We start from the raw sequence: 12,661 nt of genomic DNA, 5'->3' as shown, positions 1-12,661 counted from the left end.
AATAATCACTCTGATGCTCCAAAGCTTTAAAATGGCAGTGCATGGAAACCACCTGTTTAAAGCTCAAAAACGTGCATCCATCCATCATAAACGTACTCCACACGGCTCCAAGAGGATAAATAAGGCATTCTGAAGTGAAGTGATGTAAGAAAAATATCCATATTTAACATGTTATAAAGTAAAATATCTAGCTTCCACCAGACCGACTTCTGTATTCAACGTACAAAGAAAGTGTAAAACTCTCGCAATTCAAAACGCTTTACTTTACGTCTTACACCTTTTTGGCACTTGTTTACTGTAATGTCACCCCAACATATCAGAGCAAAAATGAGACCTCAATTATGTGACAAGCTGAAAGAAAAATATCAGTATTTTAACAAATATATAAACATTGAGTTTCTTGTGATAAAGAAAAAATGTAAATGCAATTGGCTCATTTATTTGATTTGAAATTATAACATTTCATTCTGTTCTGTCTTCCGGTGCATCTCGTTTAGCAGCTCATTGCTTCTACCTTCAATTAAACTGATAACAGTGATTGTAAATCGAATTGCCTAAATTATTACATTGTTAGTTATTACATGCACATTTCTGAAACCACATACATTGGACAGTCACCTCTGATACCAGATTCTCTAAATTGTAATGTTGACATGCATTTTCTGTAAAGCTGCTTTGAAACGATATGTATTGTGTAAAGCGCTATACAAATAAATGTGAATTGAACTGAATGAAACTGTTAACAAAACTTTAAGATCCTAAAATGTATTTCTGTAATCATTTACAAATCTAATATTTACATATTTGCTGTGGATCACAGCAGTTTTCTGAATATGATGTGAATAAAAATGACCACAAACGCACCATAAAATAATTCCTTTGCTGTAATTGAAATATTCAAAATCTATATGTTTGTGTTGTTTGAGAAACAGAACCAAATTCAAGGTTTATTTGTCATTTTTCATTTCCAACCTCCATAACAGTGAAATTCTGCACTCTCAAATGCAAAATTTGCCGCCTCAAGAGGAGTTATGACAAAGTATGTAAATCATCAGTGAATTGTCTGTATCAGTGGTTCCCAAACCTGTCCTGAAGGACCCCCAGCACTGCACATTTTGTATGTCGCCCTTATCTGACACACCTACTTCAGGTCTTGCAGTCTCTACTAATGAGCTGACGAGTTGAATCAGGTGTGTTAGATGAGAGAGACATCCAAAATGTGCAGTGCTGGAGGTCCTCCAGGACAGGTTTGGGAACCATTGGTCTATATAATTTTATATTGTAATGTGTAACTAAAATTATTGTAGTTACTGTACACTTTTTTGTTTTTTTTGTATGAACAGCCCATTAGTGTTTGCAATGTCCCTAGACAACAGTCATGCAAAGTATGTGTGTGTGTGTGTGTGTGTGTGTGTGTGTGTGTGTGTGTGTGTGTGTGTGCTTGTGTACACGTTTGTCACACAAGGGAAGAACAGAGAAATAGTGCATACTAGAGTTGTCACGATACTAGAATTTCTAACTTCGATACGATACCTTGAAACCCTAACCCTAACCCCTAAACTGCAATGTAAAGGCTATTGCCATACAGATTATTATCTTTTTTTTTTTTTTTTTTTTTTTGATAATTTGGGTAATTTTGCTGCAATAGCTTTCACACAGCACAGGAAAGCTTTATTTAAAATTGAACTAAAAAAAAAAAAAAAAAAAAACGACAAGTAAACAGTCAGTAATAAAATAAGAACAAATAAACAAATTGCAAACGATAGCACAAATAAACAGATTAGAATAAAGAGACATGAAATAAAGAAGGCTTTAAGTGTTTCAGGTGGGTCTAACAGTACTATTCAGGTAAGAAACACTACAGAAATTAAATAAAGTAATAATTAAACACTGGATGCTTAGATTAATGTTTACAATTAACTTTACAAGAGCGGAGAGGGATTTCCTTAATTTTGTCTTTTGTTTTTAGATTAAGGTGATGAGCAGCAGCAGGTTACTTTAAGAGCTTGTTATACAGATTCAATATACTGTACTGAGGTCTTGTCCACACTAATGTGTTTTCATTGAAAAAACACATATTTTTCTCTCTGTTTTGGCCTTCTGTCCACACTGAGATGCCTTTTTGTCCTGCGAAAACTGAGCTTTTTTAAAACGCACTCCCAAGTGGATCAATTTGAAAATGCCGTTTTTGCATTGTAGTGTGGACTGTGAAAACGGAGATATTTGAAAACGATGACACACGTTTAGTTATGTGACACATATTGAACCAATAGATATGTATGTTTTATACTGCTATTGTGCCGCTATATCATAATTGCTGTCCTTCGGCAAAACATGAGAGCGGTTGTGTTTTAAACCTAACATATAATGGTGAGTGAGTGTGACCTGGACACATCAGTCAATGCTGAGATATTTTGCTAAATAAAATGATCCTGCCTGAAGAATAGTAAGAGAACTTATTATGTCTCTTCTGTCAGTATCATCTCAGTGAGCCTTTATGAAGTTACTTATAAAGATCAGTGTTGCATGCGCTTTGGATCTTGAGCGTTACACTTTTGTTTCTTTTTTATATTATTGAAAAGTGTTGTGTTTAAGTTTGGGTTAAGGGATCTAATATGTGTAAAACTGTTAAAATGTAACTATAGCAATATATTAATGATATGAAGGATTCATACTTTTTTTTTTCATTTGTTTTTGTGAATTGTGGGGACATTCCATAGGCGTAATAGTTTTTATACTGTACAAACCGTATTTCCTACACCTAAACCTAACCATCACAGGAAACTGTGCACACTTTTACTTTCTCACAAAAACTCATTCTTTATGATTTATAAGCCTTTTGAAGAGTGGGGACATGGAGTAATGTCCTCATAGGTCACCTCTCCTTGTAATACCTGTCATACCCATGTCATTATACACATTTGTGTCCTGATATGTCACACACACACAGCCCGTCAACCTTGTTGCTGCAGCCATGGCTCCTCCCACCCCCGGCTCCTCCCACCATCGGCTCCTCCCACCACCGGCTCCTCCCACCATCGGCTCTGCACCGGGCTATCAGATAATAAAGCAAACTCACAGTTGCTGCAAACAGTGGTTGGAGTTTGCCGTCACTGTCTTTGACTCTCACAGGTCAGCGGTGAAACATACTGTCCTGTTTTATTTAGCTTGACCTACTTTCCCCTTTAAACCCTCAACCGCTTTTCTGGCTCTTGCCGTTGCTCCACTTTTCCTTTCTAATCTATACCTTTTTTTACATTCAAACCGTTTTGAGTCTGTTTCACCTATAGAGCAACTCCGGACGTCTAACTCCCTTTCTCTCTCTCTGTAGTCTGTTCCTGGTAGTCGGCAGTAATGCGTGAAGAGCCGGTTTAAGGACTGCAGCTCTATCAGCCGGTGTGTAGGGATGGCAGGGCCGCTCGACAGGCAGTAATGAGAGATAAAGACTGGCTATGGATCGTAGGGTTCACTGGGAAACGTGCTAACTTCTGCATTAGCTAGCTGCCTGTTTTAAATGGACGAAGTGTCTATGCTGTAAGTGGCTTACAGTGTTTTAAATGGGCAGTGTCAGTTAATTGAATAGCAAATCTGTCTGTCTGCTTTAAATGGACTGAATTTCTGATATGTATGAGAATATTGATGGAGTTTTAAAAGCATATGCAGTGCTTCCCACAGGTTTGAAATATACTTGCGGTGGTAGCCGGGCGAAAAATCCTTCTATATACCCACGGCACAAAAATGGTCTACTACATGTGACAAACAAATAATGTGTGATTTTTAACAGTATTTTTATTTATTTAAATTAATTTTAATTACATAGCATATTTAATTACATACTAATATTATGCAGCATTATGCATTGTAAATTATGCAAAATTACAGCATTTAAATGGTTCACCTTTTCCTATGTTCTCCTTGCTGTCATATAGTGTCTCTCTCAGTGAATGGGACACAGATTTTACTAGTAAAATTTATAAAATGAATAATATATGTGTCAAATAATGTTCTTAGTCTTTTCTTCCTGTGGGGGAGACTACAATAATTTACTATGAATTAAATGGAAATCAAATTAAATACAATTTATTGTGTAACCAAAATACCAATAATGCCCAAAAGAAAAAGAAAAAAACGTGTGACTTTTAATTATAAACAAGCCCGAAATACACTGGGACTCTTATTTTGAAATGTCTGTACTATTGCAGGCTGATCCTTCAGATTCTTACAATCGTCTAATACATTTTATATAAAGGCCATGAAATAGACTTTGTAATAATTCATCAACTTGAGTTCATTATCAATCGCTTGGCATAATTCTGCGCTTTTCACTGATTGAGAATCACTTTGAAGCAGTCTGATGCACTGTTGCGCGAGCTTGTAGAACACACAACAGCGCCCCCTTGTGACTTTGCAACATGCAGCGCCGGTGGGAATGTTAGCGGGAGTAAACAGTTCTGACGCACACATAACGAGCAGGTATGAAACGACTAGTTTATCGATCGCAGATGGTTTCAGTATCTGGTGCGGATATAAAAGTATAAGAGGATAAAAATAATAAAAGCAAAAATGTGTCTCCAAATATACTTGGGCGGCCGTTATCATACGTGGGCGGCCCGCCCAAGTAAAGTCTATGTGTGGGAAGCACTGATATGTGTAGCAAGGTTTAATGACTCATTACATGTTGAGAGAGATTGACATATCGCTGTATACTATAGTAACTGGTGCGGAAGGCAAAATCAGGCATTCACTACCTCATTCCTGCCTCTCCTTTTCCAACTGAAAAGAAAGATTTGTCAAGTATATTACAGGCATTTAAATACAAGCTTTGTTAAATGTTTAAAATGTCATTCTAAATTTAAATGTTCCAATTTTTGCTTTACACTGAGAGATTCAGCATATTACTGCTGTGTATCATTAACATTCAAAATTAATGCATGACTTTTTCATGATGACAACAAATTGGCATATATATATATATATATATATATAATATGTTTGTGTGTGTGTAACGGAGGCCAGCTAGTAGTCGCTGTGCAAGTAAACCTCACTCCTCTGATATCAAGAGATGCTCTAGCGACTGACGCTAGAGGTTGCAGCCTTTAGCCTCCTCGGTAGAGCGTCCGACTCCCACACCGGAGACCCAGATTCGAGGCCCACACAGAGCGGGGCGAGTAGGACCTTGATAGAGGGGTTACATATACAGGGGTGTGCAGTTTTTCAGATACATGTATTTAAAATATGTATTTGAAATACAAAATACTAGTTTGTGTAAAGCTCTTGGAAAAACAAATCAAATGCAATTTAAATACATTTCAAGTCAACCTCTTCATTAGGCTGCTGATTTTCTGTATCAACTAGTTCAGGCCCCCAAACCTCATCTTCCCTGCAGTGATCTGCAGCCATAGGACTCCATCTAGCAGTGGATGAGCGAATTATCTGCATTATTAAGGAATAAGACAAGGTGAGGATGTCATGGTCGATTCTACTTGTTGATTAAGGTTAAAATGAAACATCAATTGGATATGCCTTCAGTTAACTGAAGTAATTGTTACTGAGTGAGAAGTAATGATGGTGATATAAAGACTGTGAGCGTGTTTGAACCCCCCCTCCTCCACCCTTTTTTAATACATATCTCCTACTGGGCAGGGAATAGGTCCAAATATATTTCAGCCTAATAGTGATCCTTCACTGAATGTCCAATTTCACAAAATACTGTATTTGTATTTAAAAAAAATCCCACACAGTATTTGGCATTTTATTTTGATACATTTCAACTAAGGTATTTTGTATTTTTACAAATTTTACATTTTATGCCCATCTCTGCATATATGTATGTATGTATGTATATGTGTGCGTTTCTAAGAATCATTTTACAGAGACCTGTGTGAATGAAACCATCAGCACCATCACTGACATTATCTTTGACTTTCAAACTGTTCTTTCTGCATGTCAGTAACTGTGTGAAATAATGACCTACTCCACACTAAAATCTCTCAGCCCTGGTAAACGATTCATAAACACCAACCAATCACCAAAAATGCACTGCGGTTTTGATTGCACTTCGATCTGGACATTTGTGTCAGCCGAAGGCAATTACTATGTCAGACTGATATGAACAGAAACAGGCCACTCTGGGACGAGAACACCTACTGACAGTCCCATTAACGTCATGCTAATGTCAGCGCTTTGCTAACCCCCATGTATGCATATGACTCAAAAGCTAGCAAGTGCTCAAGCCAGTCAGACAGTAATGGACGCACAGGCCTCGAGATTCCCTAATCTAAGAACATTTCAGACCACAGAGCTCATACTTTTCAGAAAATGGCCAGCGCCATTAGATGGTGAATGTGGTACATATGTATCACAACTAGCTGACGGCCGCAATGATCGCAACTACACTGCTATAAAGTTCTGCTCAAATCCAGCCATTTACTGTGGTTTTCCTGAGCCATAAATGTGACTGACTGCATGAAATGTGTGATGCAGAAAGCTGTTTTTGCTCCAGATGAACCTTCCCCTGATTTATGCGCAGAGCTGCTGTGAAGGTTCAGTATGAGGGTCTGTAATACGCTTCTACTCACAGCGTCTGAATTTCCCACGAAACGCAGTCACCCGTGTCGCTGCTCCCTGACAGACTGATCTTTCTCTCTGCCTCCGAAGAACCTTGAGTGAAAGGGAGGACGAGCAGAAGAGTGAAGGTTTGGGTGATGTGATTGGCACGGCCTGACATTACAGAATGAGTCCAGGGGTTTGGAGGCTTGCTGCTCTGTCTGCCTCTCCTCAGCGTGTATGCTGGGTAATGAGCGATAACCTAGTATATCGCACACCTCTGTCGTACCCCCCTCCACAAGAGATGCCTGCTGCTCATTGTGGGCGTACAAAAACCATCCAGACGTTTCTCAACTTTTACACATACGCCACTGGTCAAAGGTTTGCACACATCAGACTGATCCATTTCAATTTAGAGTACTTCACTGGCATGACTGTGACTACATAGAATATTGCTAAACCATTATACACAAGACTTCTACTTAAAAGTTTGAAATGAGTTTTGTAGACAATATACACCAGTCGGGCATAACATTATATGCTGCCAAACAATATTGTGTTGGTCCCCCTTTTGCTGCCAAACCAGCCCTGACCCATTGAGGCATGGACTCCTCTAGATCCTGAAGGTGTGCTGTGGGATCTGCACCAAGATGTTAGCAGCAGATCCTGTAAGTCCTGTAAGTTATGAGGTGGAGCCTCCATGGATCGGACATGTTTGTTCAGCACATCCCACAGACGCTCGACTGGATTGAGATCTGGGGAATCTGGAGTTCAAGTCAACACCTCAAACTCGTTGTGCTCCTCAAACCATTCCTGAACCATTTGTGCTTTGTGGCAAAAATTTATTTTGCCGTTTTCATGAAAGGCTGTTCATGGTCTGAACAATGCTTAGGTAGGTGGTATGTGTCAAAGTAACATCCACATGGATGGCAGGACTCAAGGTTTCCCAGCAGAACATTGCCCAAAGCATCACACTGCCTCCGCCGGCTCACCTTCTTCCCATAGTGCATCCTGGTGCCATGTGTTCCCCAGGTAAGAGACGCACACGCACCCGGCCATCCACATGATGTAAAAGAAAACGTGATTCATCAGACCAGGCCACCTTCTTCCATTGCTCCGTGGTCCAGTTCTGATGCTCACGTGTCCACTGTTGGCTCTTTGGGCGGTGGACAGGGGTCAGCATGGGCACCCTGACTGGTCTGCAGCTATGCAGCTCCATACGCAACAAACTGATGCATTCTGACACCTTTCTATCAGAACCAGCATTAACTTCTGGAGCAGTTTGAGCTACAGGAGCTCGTCTGTTGGATCGGAGCCTTCGCTGAGTCTTGGCCGCCCATGACCCTGTCGCCGGTTCACCACTGTTCCTTCCTTGGAGCACTTTTGATAGATACTGACCACTGCAGTTTTGGAGATGCTCTGACCCAGTCGTCTAGCCATCACAATTTGGCTCTTGTCAAACTCGCTCAAATCCTTACGCTTGCCCATTTTTGCTGCTTCTAACACAACAATTTTGAGAACAAAATGTTCTCTTGCTGCCTAATATATCCACCCACTAACAGGTGCCGTGATGAAGAGATGATCAGTGTTATTCACTTCATCTATCAGTGGTCAGAATGTTATGCTTGATCGCTCTATATTAACTTCTTTGCAAAACTGAAAACAAATGAGTTCATGAAGGAAACTCAGAATCACACTAGAGTTTAAAAGCATCCCAGTACGCTGAAGCTGGTTGATGAATGTCCAGAATCTAGACTGTGAGAAGAGTGATCACTTGCCAATGACTTGATTATTTCTGCTCTGCAGATGTGATGATAATAGTAAAGAATGGGTTGGTGAGTCGAGGCCTTTGATCGTTCTTATATCTCTTCGTCTTTTGATTCCAGCTGAAGGCTCGTTCGGTCTCTTTCCTCATGAGCAGTAAATGATCTTGTCTTGTGTTGTTCAGATGCATTCAGATGTTACAGCTTTCCCATCGTATGTCAATCCTGTTCTCTCAGTCCAATGTGAGATGATGATTTCTTTTTATTTTACCTTTCTCTGTCAATCAGAATCAGCAGAGGAGAGAAAAAGGTTTGAAGTGACTCTTCAGAAACTTCAGAGCACTGAAGTCAAGTGCTGTGAGTTGTCAATACAATTGAAACTCCATATGAACCCCAGGAGAGGATCAGCTCGTCCCCACTGAGAGCCGGTCTGTATTTTCTCTTTTCTGGACACTCCAGCATATTCTTTACTATTATTATAGCATGTGGAAGCATGTGTTCACTGAATTTTTGATCATAGGAAGTTCTTGTCTTTTATATCCATAATGTGACCTCACGAACTTTGACATGTGTTGTGTCTCAGTCATCGCTGTCATGGCGACGCCTCTTTCCTGTTCCCGTCTCGAGTGATGACTGAAGTTCATGAGTCTGTCAGACTTAATCCTACTGTCCTAATGGCTTTCTTATGTTCCCACATGTCCTTCCTGAGTTACATTCTCAGTTTCCGGCTCTCAGATCGACGCTGTCAAATCTGACCTCTCTTCTGTCTGGTTGTGCTGTTTGTGTCTCTGTTTGATTTTCCTTGATATTCATTGGCTGATCGGAGCAGAAGCGAGTATGACTATATGAGAGACGTTGCACTTGCTTGATATTTTAATTGTATTTAATGAAATGTCATGGTAAACACAGGAAGACATCTTTGTTGGATCTGATTTATCGAGTGTGTTTTATGTTCTATTTAGTGTGATAGCCACGGTTAAACAGGATTCTTTTCCACCTTGATCAATTTTTGCGCAGACATTTTTCAGCCGAGGAATAAGTGTATCTGGAAGGGCTTATTTGCTAATAAAATCTCTGCGAGGGGTTTCAGCAGCCATTGAGCTGAAAACAAGGAACTACATCAACTGCCCACAAAACAATTTTGAGCCATTAACATTTAAACGGCTTCCACGATTGATTGGCCATTTCTAAATGGTGAATTTAACACACAGGTGATTCATCTGTGCTGTGTGACAGAGTGAGATCAGATCACATCATTGGCTCCACACACACACACACACACACACACACACACACACAAAAAAAGTAATTTTCAAAAAGGCAGGCATATTTAAGGATTCTATTACTGTGGTAATTTGAGTAATTATGTCTGTCGGCAGAAAAGTGATTAAAGTGTAAGACATACAGATATGTAGGTCATGTTTAATTTTTATACACAAGCATCTTGAGATCTTTTCTGGAGACTGACTGCATGATGTTATGGCATTTGAATAAATGTATTGTTTGTTTTGCAAGGTTGATCATGTAGTTCATGTTAATTGTTTTAGTAAAAACCCTTAATCTTTTATTTGCACAGTTTAAGATTAGATTAGATTAGATTAAATTTAACTTTATTATCATATGTGCAGAGTACAGTACAAAACCAATGAAATACAGAAGCACCAAACCTGAAGTGCAAATACCAATATAAGTATAAATATATATATATATATATATATATATATATATATACATTTGTATATACAAAGTGCATTTAAGATGCAGATGGTAGACCAGTTAGTGCAAATAAGTTACAGTATATAAAGATGCTGCTCTGATTGTGAAGAAATGGTACATAATTGTTACAGTGCACATAGAAACGGGTACATTTGATTAAGTATTGAAGTATCAGTATCATCATTCAGTATTGGTTATCATGGTTCTTTCTTTCTTTCTTTCTTTCTTTCTTTCTGTTTTATAACTCTCTAGAGTCAGTAATGGTGATGTCTGTATCTCTCGTGGGGACGGACAGGACTCGAGTGAGGCATTTCCGGGCCCAGCGGTGTGTCAGTGTCCTCTCCGAACGGCTCCATTACAGTCCTGCTCTCAGACAGACATTCCCTCCGTCAGCCCAACAAAGAGGCATTTGATTTCCTCCCCATAAATCCCAGCTATCGATTTCTGCTTTTCATTAGCTGGAAACGGCAATGACGATTCCAGGTGGACTTGGTTTGACTTCATTGTCTCTATCAAACAGCCGCTGAACTGGAGGAGTGAAATAGACACATTCACATTAACTCTAAAATACAGACAGAGTGCTGAAACAAATGTGTAACAGGAAGAATGAGACACAGATTGAGCTCTTCTTAGATAAATGAGATGATGGTCGTCCACAGTTCAATATTCTGAAGCTCGTTAGATGAAAACAGTCTGTGATATCATATGATGAATATAATGAGTGTGTGTGTTGTGTTCCTTGTGTGTTTTTGTGTGTGTGTGTGTGTGTGTGTGTGTTTAGCTGTTCTGTCTCTCCCAACAGCCCGACACAGACCTGAAAAAGATGAGATACTTGTAGTTTAAAAGCGCTTATGTGACGTATGGAGACTTCATATAGACAAGCACTCTTTATCCGTGTAGATCAGCTTTAGAAATGACCTAGTGAATAACCTTGTCTTGCTGTCAGCTGAAAGGATAAGTCAAAATGACAAGAACACAAAGAAAATAACCTCTTTTTTCCATGAATTCCGATTGCTTTGTCTATAGGCTTTTCATGCTCATTCATCTCTGATTTCATCATCACAGACTTTTCAAGCAATGAATTTAATTTCCAGACTTGAAAGAGAAATTATTTGCAATGAAGAGTTCACACAGGTGTGTGTGTGTATGTGTCATGACACGTTTTAAATGATTTTCAAGCCTTCTAAAACCTTAAAAGATGAATACACATAAATAATGAACTGTTGACAAACCAGGACAGCTAACGAGGATGCAGATGTCTTTCAATAACAGCTATTCAGACAGCATAATCAAACGCTGTACACACAGGATTCACTAACCTTCAGTGCGACTCATAATATCACAAAGCTTGCCTTGCAGAACTGATTAAATATATTTTTGTAACACGGCGCAGTGTTTGTAGCGTTGCTTTATTCTGCTGGTCTCTCTCTTTCTGCTGACAGGTGGCGGTAAATAGGGGTCCTGAGAGAGGAGAGGTGCGGATGACCCTGCGGCTGCCTGACTGGATTACACTCTCTGTAATTCCATTAGGGCAGTGCTTCAGTCAACACAGGCGGCTCCTTTAGGGTCCTCATAATCAGAACAGATGGCTTCGTTCTAGGAGGCCTCACACTTGAGCCCACGCTGTTTGTGATATGAATCTGTCAGGATCATCAGCGTATGATGGGACACGCGGTTAGAGGAGTGTGCCATGGATCTGAAGGGTCGAGGTTGTGTGTGAAACACTTAAACCAGTGAGTACATAAACAGACCATAGCATACTGGTGTTTCTATGTTCCCTAAAAAAATCCAACACAGCCAACTGACCTGCATCAGAGATATTTGATGAACTGAGAAAGTTTTCTGAGGCCCCTGTTGAGAGAGAGACACTGAACAGAGATGCTGTGTGAGACGTGCATGTACAACATGCTGGAAAAACAACATTCATCTGAACTACAGCAGCACTGAGCTCTATTCTGAACTGAATTGACAATGCCTTTTAAACTGGAGGCAGAATTGAATGTAAGAAAGTAGAATTTAAATCAATTGAAATTGTTTTTAGAAAGATCAAGATATACTTACAGACAGACAGACAGACAGACAGACAGACATACAGACAGACAGACAGATAGATAGATAGACAGACAGACAGACAGACAGACAGACAGACAGACAGACAGACAGACAGACAGACAGACAGACAGATAGATAGATAGATAGATAGATAGATAGATAGATAGATAGATAGATAGATAGATAGATAGATGCAGAACAGTGTTAGCCTGCAGGAGCAGCTCCGATGGCCATTATTTTATGAGATGACAGCAACTATGGCTGCAGAGAGAGTGAAATATGCTGGTTAACGCGGTGCGCTAACAGTAAAGAATCCCTCCAGAGGAGCGTGTTAGCATCGTTATTAGCCTATTAGAGAGTGTCTGTGTATGCTAATGGAGCAGAGAGCCACTCTTCACTGTACTGGACTGAAATTAATCTTTTAATAAGGTGTAATATGGATGCTGTCTGCTGCTGTTGGGGAATGCTAGTCTTTCCAATATTCTCAGGGCCCTACGTTCCCCAGATTTATAATGAACACATGGGAGGCTTTACTGCCCCCAGGCTTAGGGTCAGGGTTACACAGGAGTGTAGATGGGAACACA

General features: G+C 39.7%; 1 long non-coding RNA gene across 1 annotated transcript; it reads right to left on the bottom strand.

Moving 5' to 3' along the window:
• Window positions 1–9,902: 9,902 nt before the first annotated feature.
• LOC125264093 lies at window positions 9,903–11,659 on the bottom strand. The gene is made up of 2 exons (XR_007183971.1): window positions 11,345–11,659; window positions 9,903–10,553 (listed from the first exon to the last, which is right to left on the bottom strand). It is a non-coding gene; the product is annotated as an uncharacterized LOC125264093 (long non-coding RNA).
• Window positions 11,660–12,661: the final 1,002 nt, after the last annotated feature.

Source organism: Megalobrama amblycephala, linkage group LG3, assembly GCF_018812025.1.
Source record: "Megalobrama amblycephala isolate DHTTF-2021 linkage group LG3, ASM1881202v1, whole genome shotgun sequence".
In the NCBI taxonomy this organism is placed as follows: Eukaryota; Metazoa; Chordata; class Actinopteri; order Cypriniformes; family Xenocyprididae; genus Megalobrama; species Megalobrama amblycephala.
The sequence above is the reverse complement of the archived record's forward strand: the minus strand, read 5'-3'. Positions and strand labels throughout refer to the sequence as shown.